The sequence below is a fragment of the Phyllobates terribilis genome, unplaced genomic scaffold (assembly GCF_046119375.1).
Source record: "Phyllobates terribilis strain yellow unplaced genomic scaffold, ASM4611937v1 Scaffold_27__1_contigs__length_16484149, whole genome shotgun sequence".
Taxonomy (NCBI): domain Eukaryota; kingdom Metazoa; phylum Chordata; class Amphibia; order Anura; family Dendrobatidae; genus Phyllobates; species Phyllobates terribilis.
The window spans coordinates 6,013,657-6,033,756 of record NW_027362787.1 but is presented as its reverse complement, the minus strand read 5'-3'; the positions used below and the strand labels follow the sequence as shown (position 1 = coordinate 6,033,756).

Genomic DNA, 20,100 nt, shown 5'->3' with positions numbered 1-20,100 from the left:
ATCTCACCACCTGTAGTTATTTAGGTGAAAGCTCCAAAATGCTTGCCTAATATGTCTGTTTATCCAAAAGGAAGTAAAAAGGGAGAGCTAGAAAGATAGCATTGCATCACATTACATGGCAATGCAATGCACAGTTGCTGAAGTTGAACCAAAATGAGCTTGTAATCTGGCTTCTGCAACTTTGAACATGAAAAATCCAATGAGGAGAAGAAAAGCAAAGCCAAAGAGTCCATCCCAAAATCCGACAAACAAGCAAAATGAACAAAAAACATTGAATTCAATTCTTTCTGATTTTAGAAACTGCATTAAAGAAGGGGTGCACCGGTCCTGGAGATACTGCAATACCAGGTCAATGCGTGGAGTGGACAGAGCAAGCTCTTTTTCCATCTCCCTGTTCTAAAAATCCATTTAATATATGGTCCCCAGATAGGGGACGTATCAGATATTAAACTGATAAGAACAGATACTACACTTGATCTTAGCCAAAAGGCCGAGAAGCGATAACCAGAATTGGTTTCAAACTACGGAGCCACCCAAGGATCCTGAAAAGTCCATTTGTGGAGATGAGCTCCTGGACTCCCGTTAAGAAGACATGTTGTCAACCTCTAGATCCCTTACATGCCTGCACTTTTCGGCTTGCTGCTGCTGCAATCCACGCGTTTTAGATCTGCATAACTCCACCTCTTTAAACACAGCACCTTCACCCCCTGCTGTTCCCACCCGCCTCAACACCATTGGATGGGAGGAGAACCAATTAAGGCGGGGGGTGGGGTGGAACGAGCAGCTGTCTACCCTTAGCAGGAGGGCTCCTGATTACATACCTCTCCTGCTGCTGCTGCTGCTGGCTGTCCAGCAGCAGACTGAAGGTGGCTGCTGCTGTGCACAGGTATATAAAGGCTCAGAGCCTATTATGACACGCGCAGCCAGCGTTCCATTGCCACATTCCATCTACTGCAGGCAGGATACCTGGCTGGCTGAATGTCGCTGAGAAGCTCACAGAGACCGCCATAAGCAACAGTTTAACAGAATGCCACAGACTAATCAACCAAACTTTTTGGGTTGGGTTCTCTTTTATAGTCTGCAGGCATTAAATGAAAGAAGTCAGTGTTCCAGCAGAAGGAGACAACGTTTCAGAAAAGGCATTCTAGCAAACCAAAAAAGAAATTTTAAGCGCAGCAGAGTAACCAGCGCACATACCTGTTAGCTCAGGTGAGTTTAAAAGGCTGCTGTTGATAACAAGGGCTTTTGCTAAATAGATGGTGTGTGTGCAACAATATACTGAAAGGTCAATTATATTGTGCAGCTTATCTCACCACCTGTAGTTATTTAGGTGAAAGCTCCAAAATGCTTGCCTAATATGTCTGTTTATCCAAAAGGAAGTAAAAAGGGAGAGCTAGAAAGATAGCATTGCATCACATTACATGGCAATGCAATGCACAGTTGCTGAAGTTGAACCAAAATGAGCTTGTAATCTGGCTTCTGCAACTTTGAACATGAAAAATCCAATGAGGAGAAGAAAAGCAAAGCCAAAGAGTCCATCCCAAAATCCGACAAACAAGCAAAATGAACAAAAAACATTGAATTCAATTCTTTCTGATTTTAGAAACTGCATTAAAGAAGGGGTGCACCGGTCCTGGAGATACTGCAATACCAGGTCAATGCGTGGAGTGGACAGAGCAAGCTCTTTTTCCATCTCCCTGCTCTAAAAATCCATTTAATATATGGTCCCCAGATAGGGGACGTATCAGATATTAAACTGATAAGAACAGATACTACACTTGATCTTAGCCAAAAGGCCGAGAAGCGATAACCAGAATTGGTTTCAAACTACGGAGCCACCCAAGGATCCTGAAAAGTCCATTTGTGGAGATGAGCTCCTGGACTCCCGTTAAGAAGACATGTTGTCAACCTCTAGATCCCTTACATGCCTGCACTTTTCGGCTTGCTGCTGCTGCAATCCACACGTTTTAGATCTGCATAACTCCACCTCTTTAAACACAGCACCTTCACCCCCTGCTGTTCCCACCCGCCTCAACACCGTTGGAAGGGAGGAGAACCAATTAAGGCGGGGGGTGGGGTGGAACGAGCAGCTGTCTACCCTTAGCAGGAGGGCTCCTGATTACATACCTCTCCTGCTGCTGCTGCTGCTGGCTGTCCAGCAGCAGACTGAAGGTGGCTGCTGCTGTGCACAGGTATATAAAGGCTCAGAGCCTATTATGACACGCGCAGCCAGCGTTCCATTGCCACATTCCATCTACTGCAGGCAGGATACCTGGCTGGCTGAATGTCGCTGAGAAGCTCACAGAGACCGCCATAAGCAACAGTTTAACAGAATGCCACAGACTAATCAACCAAACTTTTTGGGTTGGGTTCTCTTTTATAGTCTGCAGGCATTAAATGAAAGAAGTCAGTGTTCCAGCAGAAGGAGACAACGTTTCAGAAAAGGCATTGTAGCAAACCAAAAAAGAAATTTTAAGCGCAGCAGAGTAACCAGCGCACATACCTGTTAGCTCAGGTGAGTTTAAAAGGCTGCTGTTGATAACAAGGGCATTTGCTAAATAGATGGTGTGTGTGTAACAATATACTGAAAGGTCAATTATATTGTGCAGCTTATCTCACCACCTGTAGTTATTTAGGTGAAAGCTCCAAAATGCTTGCCTAATATGTCTGTTTATCCAAAAGGAAGTAAAAAGGGAGAGCTAGAAAGATAGCATTGCATCACATTACATGGCAATGCAATGCACAGTTGCTGAAGTTGAACCAAAATGAGCTTGTAATCTGGCTTCTGCAACTTTGAACATGAAAAATCCAATGAGGAGAAGAAAAGCAAAGCCAAAGAGTCCATCCCAAAATCCGACAAACAAGCAAAATGAACAAAAAACATTGAATTCAATTCTTTCTGATTTTAGAAACTGCATTAAAGAAGGGGTGCACCGGTCCTGGAGATACTGCAATACCAGGTCAATGCGTGGAGTGGACAGAGCAAGCTCTTTTTCCATCTCCCTGTTCTAAAAATCCATTTAATATATGGTCCCCAGATAGGGGACGTATCAGATATTAAACTGATAAGAACAGATTTTTTTTTTTTTTTTTTTTCTTTTTTTTTTTTTTTTCTTTTTAACCAAATCAGATAGGCCGGAGCATAAGCTCAATCAAATTGACTTACAAAAGCCTTTCATTGACACTTAGCCTTTCATCACACTTGGTATATAATCAAAAATAAAACCAAACCTTATCATCAGGTACATTATACACTACTAATTAAACTTTACCAAAAACCTCCACTTTTTAAACTTCCAGATCCCTTCAGCATCTATAATACTTCCACGTTCCTGATCCCAGAGGTATATTACATACATACGTGACAGAATCAATCTCAAACATTCATTAAATGACATTTTCTTCCTTTTAAAAACTAACAAATTCCTCGCATCCCACAAACTTTCAATTACACACACCACCAACAACCATAAAATCCTATCCTTAATTCTACTACATGCACCCATCCCAAACATAGCAAGTTTTCAATTAACATACTTTACATCCACCAATTCCTTGCAAAGTCCCCCTATACCCTTCCATACATCATATGCAAAATCACAATCCCATACCATATGTCTAACATGCTCTCTCAAACCACATCCATCCCTCGGGCATACCTCAGATTTAACTAAATCCCTCTTCTTTTGCACATCTCTAACAGGCAAAATGTCATGCAATATCATCCAAGCGATATCTCTCTGTCTGTTAGTCACACCATCTATACTTAATTTTCTCCACATCTCGGTTACTTCCTCCCCTCTCAACCCATTGATATTACATACCACCTCACGCTCACGCACCATCCTAATGACTTTCTTCTTTTGCCTAAAATCACTCATGTTAACGGACAACAAATCATACTTCCTTACAAATTTCTCAACACAACCATACCATACAGGACACTTAAAAGCAACAGGCACTCTAGCATCCCTTTTGACCCACTTTAAGCCATAAAGCATCCATCCAGCCGAATACTTCATCATATAAGCACACTTATTACTTTTCCCTAGAACCACCACCACCATTTTCACGTAACTAATCCCTAAAAAGAAATTAATATTTGGAAAATCCAAACCACCATTTACACATAACTTATAGACATATTCCCGTTTCAATTTCTCCATGCGACTTCCCCAAAGAAAATTAAAGATGAATTTCTCAGTTTTCCTAATTTTCTTAAAAGTAGCAGGATATACATTCGCAACAAACAACAAAATAGGCAAAATAACCGCCTTAATAATCAGAACTTTCCCAGTCAGAGTTAATTCTCTCATTCGCCAAAAATTCAACTTGCGCACCACTCTCACCCCACAATCTTCCCAACTCTCATTTCCTTTCAAATCATCATTAAACTTAATCCCAAGCACCTTTATTGCACCATCCTCACACCTCACACCATTCATCCATACATTCCTCTCACCAAAACATTTAAAGGAACTCTTAGTCCAATTGACCTTAAAAGCTGAGACACTACAAAACAAACTTAATATCAACCTTGCCCTACTCATCGCAGCCATATTCCCACTCACAATCACTACATCATCCATGTAACCTAGAATTCTCACATCCTTTCCATTACTCCCAGGAATCATCACACCTCTCATAACCTTATCCTTCCTAACCATACACATCAACACTTCAATCACACTAATAAACAAAAAAGGGGACATAGGGCACCCCTGACGCACTCCTGATTTAATTCTCACTTTCTCACTCAACCACCCATTCACCAAAAATTCACTTGAAACATTACAATACAAACTCCTAACACAGTTTACAAAATTCCTGGAATAACCCATCTTAGACAAAACCTTAAACATAAAGCTATGTGACACACGGTCAAAAGCTTTTTCAAAATCAACCGAAAACAACAAACATTTCTGCTTACGACTCATACAATCCCCAATCACATCACGCAACAACACCAAATTTTCAGTCATACTTCTCCCAGGCACTGCACACACTTGATCTTCATCCACCACACCGCCAATCACTTCCCGCATCCGGCTAGCCAACAATTTACTAAACACCTTATAGTCTGCATTCAAAAGGGTGATTGGCCTCCAATTCCCCAAATCCTTTTTATCACCTTTCTTATGAACCAAAACCACCACCCCATCTCTCATAGATTCACTCAACATATTCTCCGTGAACATATACTGGCACACCTCCAATAAGTCATTTCCCATCGTGTCCCATTCCTTAACATATAACTCCACGGGCAGTCCATCCTTCCCAGGTGTTTTATTCTTACTCGCAGACATCACCACTTTTTTAACTTCATCCAACACAATTACATCATCCAATATTTCACGTTCATCCTCACCCAAACAACCTTCTAAACACCCCAAAGCATCAGTCAACATCCTATCATCAACCCATTTTTCCCCATACAACTCCTTATAAAATAACACCACCTCCTGCATCACATCCTTCCCACTCACACACACCCCATCACCATTCACCACCTCATCCATATCTACTTTCTTCCCAAAAACTTTTTTGAAAAAAAACCTTGTGCATTTCTCATTTTTCTCCAAATGTTCAATCTTAGAACGGTAAATAATTTCTTTCCCTTTACCCTCAATATATTTCTTAATCTCTTCTTTCACTTGACACATCAAAACATCCACATCCACTCCAATCATCCTTAACTTCCTCAGCCACTCCAGTCTAGAGCTTAAATCATTAAATTTTACTCTATTCATTGCTGCTTTCCTCCTGCCCCTTTTTCTAAAGAAAAAACCAATCTCACTCTTCATCCAGTCCCACCACTCAAGCACATTCCTGAAATCACTTTTTTTATCCCTCCACCTAACATACATTCGCCTAAAATCACACATGATCCTATTATCTTCCAGCAAACGCACATTAAGTTTCCACACGCCACCACCATATACAAAGGAAATCTTACCTTCTAGACGTGCCCTCAAACACACATGGTCAGAGAAGGGAACATCTTCCTGCTGGAAATTCCTACAAATAACATTTTGTGAAGAAAAGAAGATACGGTCTATTCTAGACTCTATGCCTCCCCTGTCGGCCTTATAGGTCGCAGGAGGTGGATTACCTAAAAAAACTTCCGCAGCATCCTGTAAGGAAAAATCCGCCACAAGACTCTTGAGTCTTTTACCTGTAACATCCATCTTATCCCCCTCCGTCACACAATTGAAATCTCCAACAAAAATTATTGGCATTTTGCCAGATAAAAAAAAACATAATTTCTCGAAAATTTCCAGCCTCTCCCCTTTATCTATTGGTGCATACATATTTACCACCCTAACCCTCCACCCCCTACAATTTAACTCACATATTACACACCTCCCCGCCTCCACCACCATGTAACTTTCTATCTTAACACTATAACCCTTCACCAAAACACCTACCCCACAATTTTTATTACATACAGAACCAGACCACACACTTTGACCTAAAGGCCATGCATTTTCACTTAAGGGATCGGAGATCCCACACTCCTGGACACAGTATACGTCCGCATCCAAGTTGCTCAAGTAGTCCAAAATTGCCACTTTTCTTGACTCAGATTTAATCAGCCGAACATTTAGCGACAAGATGCTGAGAGCAACTTGGGCACCCATCTATTAATTTGATGTGGCAGGTCACGACAACATGCCCACCTGTACATCATCCTAACCCTTCTGGGGGTAGGACGCTGGACGTGCAGATATCGTAGTTTGTGCCTTCCCCCAAAAAAGACACATCTTGGGGATCGGATGCAGTAGGGTACACCCGGGCTGGACTCACACTGCAATCACTTAAAGGGGAAAAGGATGGTTCAGTTTTCTTCTTTTTCTTCACTGAAGCGCCTCCATCTTCATCTGAACTATAATCCCGCCGCTGGGGGTCAAAGTCCCCCTGACCTCCCTCCTCCTCAAGGTCAGAAACGACATCGCTCCAGGCCACATGCGGTGTTCTGGTCAGATCAGACTCCTCTTCCCCCTGCAATGTAACCATCATGTCTGGAATTTCAGCCTCCAGATCCTCCACCGGGGCCACTTCCATGCCTATACGATCATCAGTTATTGTCTCAGACTCACTGACATCTGAAGCCACAGACGCGGCCCTCTGCACCGGTGGCTCAGGTGCCAGCTCCATATTTCCTCTTACATTCACACGAACCAGTTCTGGAAAAGCAACCCGAGCCTCCTCCTCATCCAGGAAAGCCAGAGTAGATATCGGAGCAGTCGGAGTTGGAGCAGTCGGAGTTGTAGCTGTGGGTGCAGGAGATTCATTTCTTCTCCTTCCCCTTCCCGCTGCCCCCGCATATGAACCAGGATGGAATATACAGTCTCTGAAGGCATGCCCCTTCTCTCCACAGAGGTTTCAGACTATTTCATTTTTGCAATTATTGGAAGAATGACCCACCTCATTGCACTTCCTGCAAATAATCTGTCTGATGTCGCATGCTTCCTGAGTATGGCCATACCTCCTACAATGACGACAAAACCTGGGCGCATTGGGGAAGAACAGGTAACCCCGCTCACTCCCAATGGAAAAATTTGATGGAGGATAATGTATACCCCCTGGTTCATCAGGACTTTCCCGGAACTTGACCATGAAACGATATTTACCGGTCCATAGTTCCTCCTCATTCATGACTTTTACTGCCACCTTGGTAATATAGCAGTGCCTATTTAGAAAGGCATAAATCAAAGCCAAGTCCACATGTGGGTTGTACATGAAAACAGTCAGAGGTACCTCTTTGGAGCAATACAAGATGACAAAAGTCAGCCCATCCAAATATTGATTGTCCAGATTCTTTTTCAAACAATCATAGAAATTGTTGCAAACAGCCATAGAAGTAAATACAAGATTATACTTGCTTTTGAATTGCTGGAGGCACAAGATTTCTTCCTTCTTCACTTCAAGGAGTCCAAACAAAATCTCCTTCACCACGAAGCTGAGGGTAAAGATTCCTTCTTTGCCTTCTTCCACATCAATCTGGATTCCAAACTTCACTCGAGCCTCACCGGGCCCAGCGTATCGAATGCGTCCCATTATCGCTAGTCGTGTCTACTGGCCAACTCCTTATAGCAGCAAGTGGCTTAAGCCATAAAATGGCGATGCCACAGGGCCAAGAGTTAACGCACAGACAGCCAAATGACTAGACCCATTACAGATCTGAGCCAAAAGGCCGAGAAGCGATAACCAGAATTGGTTTCAAACTACGGAGCCACCCAAGGATCCTGAAAAGTCCATTTGTGGAGATGAGCTCCTGGACTCCCGTTAAGAAGACATGTTGTCAACCTCTAGATCCCTTACATGCCTGCACTTTTCGGCTTGCTGCTGCTGCAATCCACGCGTTTTAGATCTGCATAACTCCACCTCTTTAAACACAGCACCTTCACCCCCTGCTGTTCCCACCCGCCTCAACACCGTTGGAAGGGAGGAGAACCAATTAAGGCGGGGGGTGGGGTGGAACGAGCAGCTGTCTACCCTTAGCAGGAGGGCTCCTGATTACATACCTCTCCTGCTGCTGCTGCTGCTGGCTGTCCAGCAGCAGACTGAAGGTGGCTGCTGCTGTGCACAGGTATATAAAGGCTCAGAGCCTATTATGACACGCGCAGCCAGCGTTCCATTGCCACATTCCATCTACTGCAGGCAGGATACCTGGCTGGCTGAATGTCGCTGAGAAGCTCACAGAGACCGCCATAAGCAACAGTTTAACAGAATGCCACAGACTAATCAACCAAACTTTTTGGGTTGGGTTCTCTTTTATAGTCTGCAGGCATTAAATGAAAGAAGTCAGTGTTCCAGCAGAAGGAGACAACGTTTCAGAAAAGGCATTGTAGCAAACCAAAAAAGAAATTTTAAGCGCAGCAGAGTAACCAGCGCACATACCTGTTAGCTCAGGTGAGTTTAAAAGGCTGCTGTTGATAACAAGGGCATTTGCTAAATAGATGGTGTGTGTGCAACAATATACTGAAAGGTCAATTATATTGTGCAGCTTATCTCACCACCTGTAGTTATTTAGGTGAAAGCTCCAAAATGCTTGCCTAATATGTCTGTTTATCCAAAAGGAAGTAAAAAGGGAGAGCTAGAAAGATAGCATTGCATCACATTACATGGCAATGCAATGCACAGGTGCTGAAGTTGAACCAAAATGAGCTTGTAATCTGGCTTCTGCAACTTTGAACATGAAAAATCCAATGAGGAGAAGAAAAGCAAAGCCAAAGAGTCCATCCCAAAATCCGACAAACAAGCAAAATGAACAAAAAACATTGAATTCAATTCTTTCTGATTTTAGAAACTGCATTAAAGAAGGGGTGCACCGGTCCTGGAGATACTGCAATACCAGGTCAATGCGTGGAGTGGACAGAGCAAGCTCTTTTTCCATCTCCCTGTTCTAAAAATCCATTTAATATATGGTCCCCAGATAGGGGACGTATCAGATATTAAACTGATAAGAACAGATACTACACTTGATCTTAGCCAAAAGGCCGAGAAGCGATAACCAGAATTGGTTTCAAACTACGGAGCCACCCAAGGATCCTGAAAAGTCCATTTGTGGAGATGAGCTCCTGGACTCCCGTTAAGAAGACATGTTGTCAACCTCTAGATCCCTTACATGCCTGCACTTTTCGGCTTGCTGCTGCTGCAATCCACGCGTTTTAGATCTGCATAACTCCACCTCTTTAAACACAGCACCTTCACCCCCTGCTGTTCCCACCCGCCTCAACACCGTTGGAAGGGAGGAGAACCAATTAAGGCGGGGGGTGGGGTGGAACAAGCAGCTGTCTACCCTTAGCAGGAGGGCTCCTGATTACATACCTCTCCTGCTGCTGCTGCTGCTGCTGGCTGTCCAGCAGCAGACTGAAGGTGGCTGCTGCTGTGCACAGGTATATAAAGGCTCAGAGCCTATTATGACACGCGCAGCCAGCGTTCCATTGCCACATTCCATCTACTGCAGGCAGGATACCTGGCTGGCTGAATGTCGCTGAGAAGCTCACAGAGACCGCCATAAGCAACAGTTTAACAGAATGCCACAGACTAATCAACCAAACTTTTTGGGTTGGGTTCTCTTTTATAGTCTGCAGGCATTAAATGAAAGAAGTCAGTGTTCCAGCAGAAGGAGACAACGTTTCAGAAAAGGCATTGTAGCAAACCAAAAAAGAAATTTTAAGCGCAGCAGAGTAACCAGCGCACATACCTGTTAGCTCAGGTGAGTTTAAAAGGCTGCTGTTGATAACAAGGGCATTTGCTAAATAGATGGTGTGTGTGCAACAATATACTGAAAGGTCAATTATATTGTGCAGCTTATCTCACCACCTGTAGTTATTTAGGTGAAAGCTCCAAAATGCTTGCCTAATATGTCTGTTTATCCAAAAGGAAGTAAAAAGGGAGAGCTAGAAAGATAGCATTGCATCACATTACATGGCAATGCAATGCACAGTTGCTGAAGTTGAACCAAAATGAGCTTGTAATCTGGCTTCTGCAACTTTGAACATGAAAAATCCAATGAGGAGAAGAAAAGCAAAGCCAAAGAGTCCATCCCAAAATCCGACAAACAAGCAAAATGAACAAAAAACATTGAATTCAATTCTTTCTGATTTTAGAAACTGCATTAAAGAAGGGGTGCACCGGTCCTGGAGATACTGCAATACCAGGTCAATGCGTGGAGTGGACAGAGCAAGCTCTTTTTCCATCTCCCTGTTCTAAAAATCCATTTAATATATGGTCCCCAGATAGGGGACGTATCAGATATTAAACTGATAAGAACAGATACTACACTTGATCTTAGCCAAAAGGCCGAGAAGCGATAACCAGAATTGGTTTCAAACTACGGAGCCACCCAAGGATCCTGAAAAGTCCATTTGTGGAGATGAGCTCCTGGACTCCCGTTAAGAAGACATGTTGTCAACCTCTAGATCCCTTACATGCCTGCACTTTTCGGCTTGCTGCTGCTGCAATCCACGCGTTTTAGATCTGCATAACTCCACCTCTTTAAACACAGCACCTTCACCCCCTGCTGTTCCCACCCGCCTCAACACCGTTGGAAGGGAGGAGAACCAATTAAGGCGGGGGGTGGGGTGGAACGAGCAGCTGTCTACCCTTAGCAGGAGGGCTCCTGATTACATACCTCTCCTGCTGCTGCTGCTGCTGGCTGTCCAGCAGCAGACTGAAGGTGGCTGCTGCTGTGCACAGGTATATAAAGGCTCAGAGCCTATTATGACACGCGCAGCCAGCGTTCCATTGCCACATTCCATCTACTGCAGGCAGGATACCTGGCTGGCTGAATGTCGCTGAGAAGCTCACAGAGACCGCCATAAGCAACAGTTTAACAGAATGCCACAGACTAATCAACCAAACTTTTTGGGTTGGGTTCTCTTTTATAGTCTGCAGGCATTAAATGAAAGAAGTCAGTGTTCCAGCAGAAGGAGACAACGTTTCAGAAAAGGCATTGTAGCAAACCAAAAAAGAAATTTTAAGCGCAGCAGAGTAACCAGCGCACATACCTGTTAGCTCAGGTGAGTTTAAAAGGCTGCTGTTGATAACAAGGGCATTTGCTAAATAGATGGTGTGTGTGCAACAATATACTGAAAGGTCAATTATATTGTGCAGCTTATCTCACCACCTGTAGTTATTTAGGTGAAAGCTCCAAAATGCTTGCCTAATATGTCTGTTTATCCAAAAGGAAGTAAAAAGGGAGAGCTAGAAAGATAGCATTGCATCACATTACATGGCAATGCAATGCACAGTTGCTGAAGTTGAACCAAAATGAGCTTGTAATCTGGCTTCTGCAACTTTGAACATGAAAAATCCAATGAGGAGAAGAAAAGCAAAGCCAAAGAGTCCATCCCAAAATCCGACAAACAAGCAAAATGAACAAAAAACATTGAATTCAATTCTTTCTGATTTTAGAAACTGCATTAAAGAAGGGGTGCACCGGTCCTGGAGATACTGCAATACCAGGTCAATGCGTGGAGTGGACAGAGCAAGCTCTTTTTCCATCTCCCTGTTCTAAAAATCCATTTAATATATGGTCCCCAGATAGGGGACGTATCAGATATTAAACTGATAAGAACAGATTTTTTGATTGAATATATCTTTTATTAGCACAAAAAATAAGTTAACAGACAGTGTACAGTGCCGCAGCCCAGTACACACAGAATTCTACATCATATTTACATAGCATGAGGATACGACGCACTAACTAGACACATCACACCCCTATGCTACACAAAACACTCAATCTGAAAGAAAAAGCATGTCAATCAATACAGTACGACGAACCGTGATAAGGGATGGGGATTGGGAAAAAGGGGATGGGGAGGGGAAAATCACAGGCCCGAAGCTTTATTGAAAGACAAGACACATAAGGGGAGAGGGGGAGGAGGGGTTTAGTCCTCGTCCTCGTCCTCCGGACCGTCCATGATGGAATAGTCTCTGAGCAGGCTGTGGATCAGCCTGCGGCAGTCCTGGATGGACATCCTCTCCCTCCTCAAGATGAGCCGGTTCCTGGCGACCCAAACGGCATCCTTGAAGCAGTTCATAAGGCGCCAAGCCTCCTGGATGGCTCCGACGGTATGAACCCCAGGGAAGAGTCCGTAAAGCACAGAATGGTGCGATAGGCTCGCCCTGGGGACAGAGTTCCTCAGGTCGTCCTCAAGTGCAGTCAATAGGCGCTGTGCAAATCCGCAGTCCCAAAAAGTGTGCAAAGATGTTTCCTCCACGAAGGGGCACCTTGGGCAGTACCGGGTCTTGCACAGGTTCCGGGCATGCATGAATGACCGGACGGGCAGTCCGCCCTGAATCGCCATCCACGACAAGTCCTTGTGCCCGTTGGTCAGCCTGTCAGACGACACATTTGTCCACACAGTCTCCAGCGTGTCCTGGTGAAGTCCTGTGATGTTCTCCACGTCATCCTTGGCTCTGATTAGCTTGTGGATAGTTTTGGGCTTCCACAAGTCGGGCTTGAGTCCCTCCAGTTGATGCTCCCCCACAAATCGAACGACGTCTCCGTAGAACCATGGCGTCGTCCAGTTGTAGGGGAAGGAGCTGTCCCACTTGTCCCAGCCGAGTCGCCTCCAAAGAGGAAGCAGGAAGAAGCGAGACATGGACCTGCCCGCGGAGCCATTCTTGACTTGCAAAGTCCGGCGGACACAATCACACACAAAAGAGGATCGCAGGAGGGTGGGGATATCTGGAACGCCCTTCCCACCCTTGCGAGGCTCCTTGTACATGACGGCCCGCCTGACTCTGTCCATCTTGGATCCCCAGACAAAGTGAAACACTGTCCTGGTAATGGCCCTGCACACAGTGACGTGTGGGGGCCAGGCCTGCGCCGTGTACTGCAAGACGGGCAGGACCTCATTACGCAGGACGAGTGCCTTACCCTCACAAGTGAGGTGTCTGAGGCTCCAGAGTCCGATCCGTTGCTTCACCTTGGCCAAGCGTTCTTGCCAGGACTTGAGGGCCGCTCCTTCCTTCCCGAACCAGACTCCCAGCACCTTGAGGAAATCCGGTTGAATGTTGAAGGGGAAGGGGGCGGAGGAGGCCGGCTGCCAATCCCCGAAGAGCATGGCTTCCGACTTCCTGCAGTTGACTTTGGCCCCTGAAGCCCGGCCGAACCTCTCACACGTCTGGACGAGGGCGTCGACTGAACCACGATCAGCGCAGAAGACGGTGACGTCGTCCATGTAGAGCGAGCACTTGACCTCGTGTCGTCCCGGACCCGGTGCGGTGATCCCTCTGATCTCTCCATTCTGCCAGATAGCCTCTGCGAAGAGTTCTATAACACAAACAAAAAGAAGAGGTGATAGAGGGCAGCCTTGTCTGACCCCAGAGAGGACAGGGAAGGGGTCAGTCTTCCAGCCGTTCACCAACACCGAGCTGTGGATATCAAAATACATCAGACGGACATACGAACAAAACATGTTACCCAAACCTAACCGGTGCAGAGCTCGGCCCATGAACTCGTGGGAAACCCGGTCGAAGGCCTTCTCCTGATCCAAGGAGACCAGGGCCGCGTGTGCGCGGCGGACCTTGATGTACTCGACCGTGTCCCGCACGAGAGCGAGGCTGTCTGCGATGCGACGTCCAGGGATGCCGCAGGTCTGGTCCGGGTGGATGATCCGTCCGATGACCGTCTTAAGTCGTGTCGCCATCGTCTTGGCCAGGATCTTGTAGTCCACGTTGAGCAGAGTGATGGGACGCCAATTCCTCAGGTCGCACCTCTCTCCCTTCCGCTTGTACAGGATCGTGACCATTCCTTCCCTCAAAGATGGAGGCATTCTACCCTCCACCACCATCTCCTCGTACAGGTCCAACAGGTCCGGACAGATGAGGTCTCCCAGCGCTACATAGAGCTCCGCTGGAAGACCATCACTGCCCGGGGTCCTGCCGGTCCTAAAGGATTTAGCGGCAGAGAGCAATTCGCCCACCATCAGAGGTTTGTCCAAGGCTGCCGTGCCTGCAGGATCAAGATGGTTAGTGATACCTGACAGGAACTTATCAGCAGCGTCGGGGTCGGTAGTCTTGTGGGAGTAGAGTTCGCTGTAGAAGTCGCTGACGACCCTCATCACGTCCTCCTTCCCACGTCGCATGTTTCCGCTCTCGTCTCGCAGCTCGTTCAGGGGCGTGTGACCGGCATGAAGTTTCCTGAAAAAGAATGAGTTACATTTCTCACCCTTCTCCAGATTCTCCACTTTGGAACGGAAGATGATTCGCTTGGACTCCTCCTCAAAGTGCCTTTTCAGGCTCTTCTTGGTCTCCTCCAGCTCCTCCCTCACGTCCCAGCCGCAGTGAAGAAGGTCCTGCAGCGACCGCAGCTCGCGCTGCAGCCCTCTGAAGTCCCTCCTCTTCTCACACTCCTGTTGTCGACCCTTGGCCTGAAAGAAACAGCGAAACTCAAGTTTAACATATTCCCACCAATCAGAGACTGTTTGGAAGCTACCCTTGTAGGACTGCCACATTGCGTAGGCTGCTCTCAGCTCCTCCACGACTTCATCCTGAGCCAGCAGAGCACAATTCAGCTTCCAGGAGCCGGGGCCGGACGGAAAACCGTCGCCGAGGACACCTTGTAAGTGAATGGCTCTGTGGTCGGAGAAGAAGCAGGAGACCATCGAGTGCCTACTCTGCCTGACTGCCCGAGAGGTGAACACAAAGTCAATCCTGGAGCGGAGTGAGCCATCGGGTCGGCTCCACGAATAGTTCGTGGAGCCTCTCCCCATGGAGCCCACCACGTCCTGAAGAGAGGCCTCGGTTACCATCTCGATGAGCAGCTTGGACGTGATGTCCAACTTGGCAGATGTGCCAGAACTACGACCGTCCTCCTCGATGGGGCAGTTGAAATCCCCGGCCATCACTAAGGTCCTGGTGGTGGCAAGCTGAAGCCGCAGGGTCTGGAAAAGCTCCAAACGCTCATTCTTCAGTGGGGACGCATACACGTTGATGAACCTGACAGGTTCCCCCGCCCAGTTGCCATCTACAACAAGAGCCCTGCCGCAGATGAGCTCCTGGACGGACTCAAGCGTGAATGCGCCCCCCCTGATCAGAATTGCGACCCCCCAAGACTTGCAGTCACCCCCACCGGACCAGTAGGATGGACCGTGGGACCACTCCCTGGCCAGATGTTTGAAGGACCTAGAGGAGGGAAGGGAACATTCCTGCAACATATAAACATCACACAACTGGGAAGTAAGGAAGGCATAAATAGTCTGACGTCTGAACTTGTCCTTGATGCTCCTGACATTAATGGAAAATAAGTTAATATTAGCCATCATGTAGGGAAAAAAGAAAAAGTTAGCGCAGGCAATACACCTTAGTTACCACTCCGGTCGGGTGGTCCCTCGTCGGTGTTGACTGCTGGTGACGGGATCACCAGCAGGCCCTCTTCCTCCATCTGGTGAAGCAGCGCGGCCTCAATCTCGGCGACCACCAGTTCCTCCTCTTCTGGCTCGGCCACCAGGGTCTCAACCATGTGCTCCATCTCTTCTGGCTCAGGGAGGGTATCCTCCTTTTCGCCTACGAAATCCAGAATCTTCTTTTTGGAGGATTCAGTAGCAGGGCTGTCCTCCACCTTCCTCTTTCCCCGGGTTGGAACTGGGGAGACAAGAAGGGGAAAATCCTCCTCGGAATAGATAGCGGCGGGTGGAGGAAAGGTTAATTCCACCGCTACCATGGTCTGGGGAGGGAGAGTGGCTGCCGGGGCAGGGGAAAGGACACCTGCTGAGGAGTAGGGGAAGGAGGAAGAGGAAGTGGAATCCTCAGCAGGGGTGGCCGGGGTGGGGGGGGATTGGACGGGGGTGGCAGGGGGAGGGATCGAGAGAGGGGTGACAGAACTCTTACCCTCCTTTGACTTTTTCTTCTGCTTCGGAGCTGCTGGGACCGTCGCTGGGGCTTTGGCCACCGACTCCTTGACCGCTTTGGCCTTGGTCGTCTCGGCCTTGGCCGCTGGGGCCTTGGTCGTCGCGTCCTTGACCTTCACAGGCCTGGTCGTCGGGGCCTTGTCCTCTGTAGCTGGGGTCGTCGCAACCACCGATGCCCAGGATCTCTCACGCCTGGGGCAATCCTTGTACAGATGAGCCGCCAGCCCACACAGGTTGCAGGACGTCTTCTTCGGGCAGTCCTTCGAGCTGTGTCCCGTCACTCGACAAATCCTGCAGGCATCCTCCTTGCAGTCCTTCATCTCGTGGCCGTTCTTGCCGCATCTCCTGCAGTTCCGCGGCATGTCCGGGTAATAGATGAGGCCGTAGGAGTTGCCCAGGGAGAATGTCGGGGACAGGTGCCGAAGTCCGTCTGAGTACGCCAGGTCCCTGTGAAGTCTAACGGTCACCGACCACTTACCTGTCCAGAAGCCGAGTCCATTCAGGATGTGAGAGGGTTCCTTCACAACCAAACAGAAGCGTCTCAGGAAGGTACAGATGTCTTGGCCTGGGGTGTGCGGGTTGCGCATGGAGACCGTGATCCTCCTTTCATCCCTCTGGATAGGGCAGCTACCTGTAAAGGCAGAGAAAGAATTATCCGGTCCTTTTGCGCTTACCATTTCCCAGAACCTCCTGCAGGTGTTCACAGTGGCGAAGGTGACGAAGAAGATCCCCGTCAAGAAGGTCTGGATGCTGAGGGTGTCCGACCTGGAGAAGCCTCGATCCAGCAGCATCTTCTGGCAGAACACGTCCGAGGACATGTCCGGCACCCTCCCATCCACTTCCTTCAGCTTCAGGGCCACCGTCTGCCGCATCCATGGCTCCAGGGCTGGAGCTTCGTGGCGGGGCTTCTGGGGTCCCTTCTGCTGGCCAGTCGTGGAGGCAGAGTCCTTGGGGTCAGAATCGGCTCCTGGCTGGGCCCTCCTGGCTGTCCCCAGCTCCAGGCTCTTCTTTTCGGCCTTCCTCGCAGCGCTTGCCATGGCTTTCCTCCTGCAGTTACTTCTTGGAGCTGGATCTGGAACTCTTCCCGGAATGGGTGGAGCTATGCAGATTCTTCTCCCGTCGTGTTCTGGACAAATTCCCCGAAAGGTCTTTGTCTCGATGATTTTCTTCCTCGAAGATTCCACAGGACAGCCCGATTCTTCTCCGAGTCTTCGTCTTCTTCTGGATTCTTTAGAGCTTCTTCCTCCCACCGATATCCGCCTTCGTTCTCTGATGTCAGCTGGGCTCCGAAGCTCTTCTCCTTCCGAGTTCGATCGCTCTCATCAAGTGTAGATCGTAGCTCTTGTGTTCTTAAAAGAACAGATTTTTTTTTTTTTTTTTTTAAAAGCCCGAATTCGTGTACAAAACCCGAGTGCGCTTAAAAAAGTGACAAGTGCCACAAAAAAAGTGCACTAGGATGCTGGTCTTCTTGAAACCCTCTCCAAAAGGAGAAGGGTCCCCCAAACCATTCCCCGTCCCTCCGAGCCAGAAGGCCACAGCGAGGAACAGGGACAAATAGCCACCTCCAGCCGGAGCCAGAGGCGACCCAATCTTACCCCCAGCACCTGCCCGAGTTCTCACCCGAGCAAGGCACTGGGAGCCAAAGACTGTGCTCCCCTCCCGGAAGAGGGGAGCCAACAACGCTCTCCTCCCGAAAGAGGAGAGCCAGGGGGGTTCAGGGGGGAGCGGAACCTGATGGCCACACACTCCCCCCCTAGACCTGCCAAGAGAGGAACCCGTAAGGGAACCGCATCCCGACAAAATCCTAGTAGGACGTGACACACGTGAATAAGTGGACACACAGTGACAAAGAAATTAAATAAATAGTGAAGGTTTCACAGTATAATACTGCCCGGACCTTCGACCGGGAATTGAAAAATTCCCCATCCTAAGGCCAGAAGGCCCGGAATAAGGGTGTGTGCGAAGAAAGAAAATTTAAAGTGCTTGTGCAAATGTGCCACAAACTCAAGTGGGGTTCCCAATCCCAGTGAGTTAAGGCACCCCAGGGTCACCACTCCTGGGGCACTTCACACTTCGGGATTTCGATCTTCCCCGGCCCAATGGCGTCGATCCTGGGGGGCCATGCTTTCCACCAAATGACTATATTAGCCACCTGGCGTACTAACAAGCGCCTAAACCCCAGTGTGCATAATGTATCAATCTACTAGGGCGGCCAACATCCAAAACCGCCTTTTCGAAAGATACTACACTTGATCTTAGCCAAAAGGCCGAGAAGCGATAACCAGAATTGGTTTCAAACTACGGAGCCACCCAAGGATCCTGAAAAGTCCATTTGTGGAGATGAGCTCCTGGACTCCCGTTAAGAAGACATGTTGTCAACCTCTAGATCCCTTACATGCCTGCACTTTTCGGCTTGCTGCTGCTGCAATCCACGCGTTTTAGATCTGCATAACTCCACCTCTTTAAACACAGCACCTTCACCCCCTGCTGTTCCCACCCGCCTCAACACCGTTGGAAGGGAGGAGAACCAATTAAGGCGGGGGGTGGGGTGGAACGAGCAGCTGTCTACCCTTAGCAGGAGGGCTCCTGATTACATACCTCTCCTGCTGCTGCTGCTGCTGGCTGTCCAGCAGCAGACTGAAGGTGGCTGCTGCTGTGCACAGGTATATAAAGGCTCAGAGCCTATTATGACACGCGCAGCCAGCGTTCCATTGCCACATTCCATCTACTGCAGGCAGGATACCTGGCTGGCTGAATGTCGCTGAGAAGCTCACAGAGACCGCCATAAGCAACAGTTTAACAGAATGCCACAGACTAATCAACCAAACTTTTTGGGTTGGGTTCTCTTTTATAGTCTGCAGGCATTAAATGAAAGAAGTCAGTGTTCCAGCAGAAGGAGACAACGTTTCAGAAAAGGCATTGTAGCAAACCAAAAAAGAAATTTTAAGCGCAGCAGAGTAACCAGCGCACATACCTGTTAGCTCAGGTGAGTTTAAAAGGCTGCTGTTGATAACAAGGGCATTTGCTAAATAGATGGTGTGTGTGCAACAATATACTGAAAGGTCAATTATATTGTGCAGCTTATCTCACCACCTGTAGTTATTTAGATGAAAGCTCCAAAATGCTTGCCTAATATGTCTGTTTATCCAAAAGGAAGTAAAAAGGGAGAGCTAGAAAGATAGCATTGCATCACATTACATGGCAATGCAATGCACAGTTGCTGAAGTTGAACCAAAATGAGCTTGTAATCTGGCTTCTGCAACTTTGAACATGAAAAATCCAATGAGGAGAAGAAAAGCAAAGCCAAAGAGTCCATCCCAAAATCCGACAAACAAGCAAAATGAACAAAAAACATTGAATTCAATTCTTTCTGATTTTAGAAACTGCATTAAAGAAGGGGTGCACCGGTCCTGGAGATACTGCAATACCAGGTCAATGCGTGGAGTGGACAGAGCAAGCTCTTTTTCCATCTCCCTGTTCTAAAAATCCATTTAATATATGGTCCCCAGATAGGGGACGTATCAGATATTAAACTGATAAGAACAGATACTACACTTGATCTTAGCCAAAAGGCCGAGAAGCGATAACCAGAATTGGTTTCAAACTACGGAGCCACCCAAGGATCCTGAAAAGTCCATTTGTGGAGATGAGCTCCTGGACTCCCGTTAAGAAGACATGTTGTCAACCTCTAGATCCCTTACATGCCTGCACTTTTCGGCTTGCTGCT

General features: G+C 47.5%; 6 non-coding genes and 2 pseudogenes across 6 annotated transcripts; all 8 read right to left on the bottom strand.

Moving 5' to 3' along the window:
- Positions 1–311: 311 nt before the first annotated feature.
- On the bottom strand, positions 312–502 carry LOC141178431 (U2 spliceosomal RNA). The gene has a single exon (XR_012254716.1). It is a non-coding gene; the product is annotated as a U2 spliceosomal RNA (small nuclear RNA).
- Positions 503–1,617: 1,115 nt separating this feature from the next.
- LOC141177322 (U2 spliceosomal RNA) lies at positions 1,618–1,808 on the bottom strand. Its single transcript, XR_012253927.1, has one exon. It is a non-coding gene; the product is annotated as a U2 spliceosomal RNA (small nuclear RNA).
- A 1,115-nt stretch (positions 1,809–2,923) lies between these two features.
- On the bottom strand, positions 2,924–3,132 carry LOC141177957 (U2 spliceosomal RNA; annotated as a pseudogene).
- Positions 3,133–9,324: 6,192 nt separating this feature from the next.
- On the bottom strand, positions 9,325–9,515 carry LOC141178429 (U2 spliceosomal RNA). The gene has a single exon (XR_012254715.1). It is a non-coding gene; the product is annotated as a U2 spliceosomal RNA (small nuclear RNA).
- Positions 9,516–10,633: 1,118 nt separating this feature from the next.
- On the bottom strand, positions 10,634–10,824 carry LOC141178428 (U2 spliceosomal RNA). The gene has a single exon (XR_012254714.1). It is a non-coding gene; the product is annotated as a U2 spliceosomal RNA (small nuclear RNA).
- A 1,115-nt stretch (positions 10,825–11,939) lies between these two features.
- LOC141177693 (U2 spliceosomal RNA) lies at positions 11,940–12,132 on the bottom strand. Its single transcript, XR_012254264.1, has one exon. It is a non-coding gene; the product is annotated as a U2 spliceosomal RNA (small nuclear RNA).
- Positions 12,133–18,560: 6,428 nt separating this feature from the next.
- LOC141178140 (U2 spliceosomal RNA) lies at positions 18,561–18,652 on the bottom strand (annotated as a pseudogene).
- A 1,115-nt stretch (positions 18,653–19,767) lies between these two features.
- Positions 19,768–19,958, bottom strand: LOC141178427 (U2 spliceosomal RNA). Its single transcript, XR_012254713.1, has one exon. It is a non-coding gene; the product is annotated as a U2 spliceosomal RNA (small nuclear RNA).
- Between the last annotated feature and the right edge of the window lie 142 nt (positions 19,959–20,100).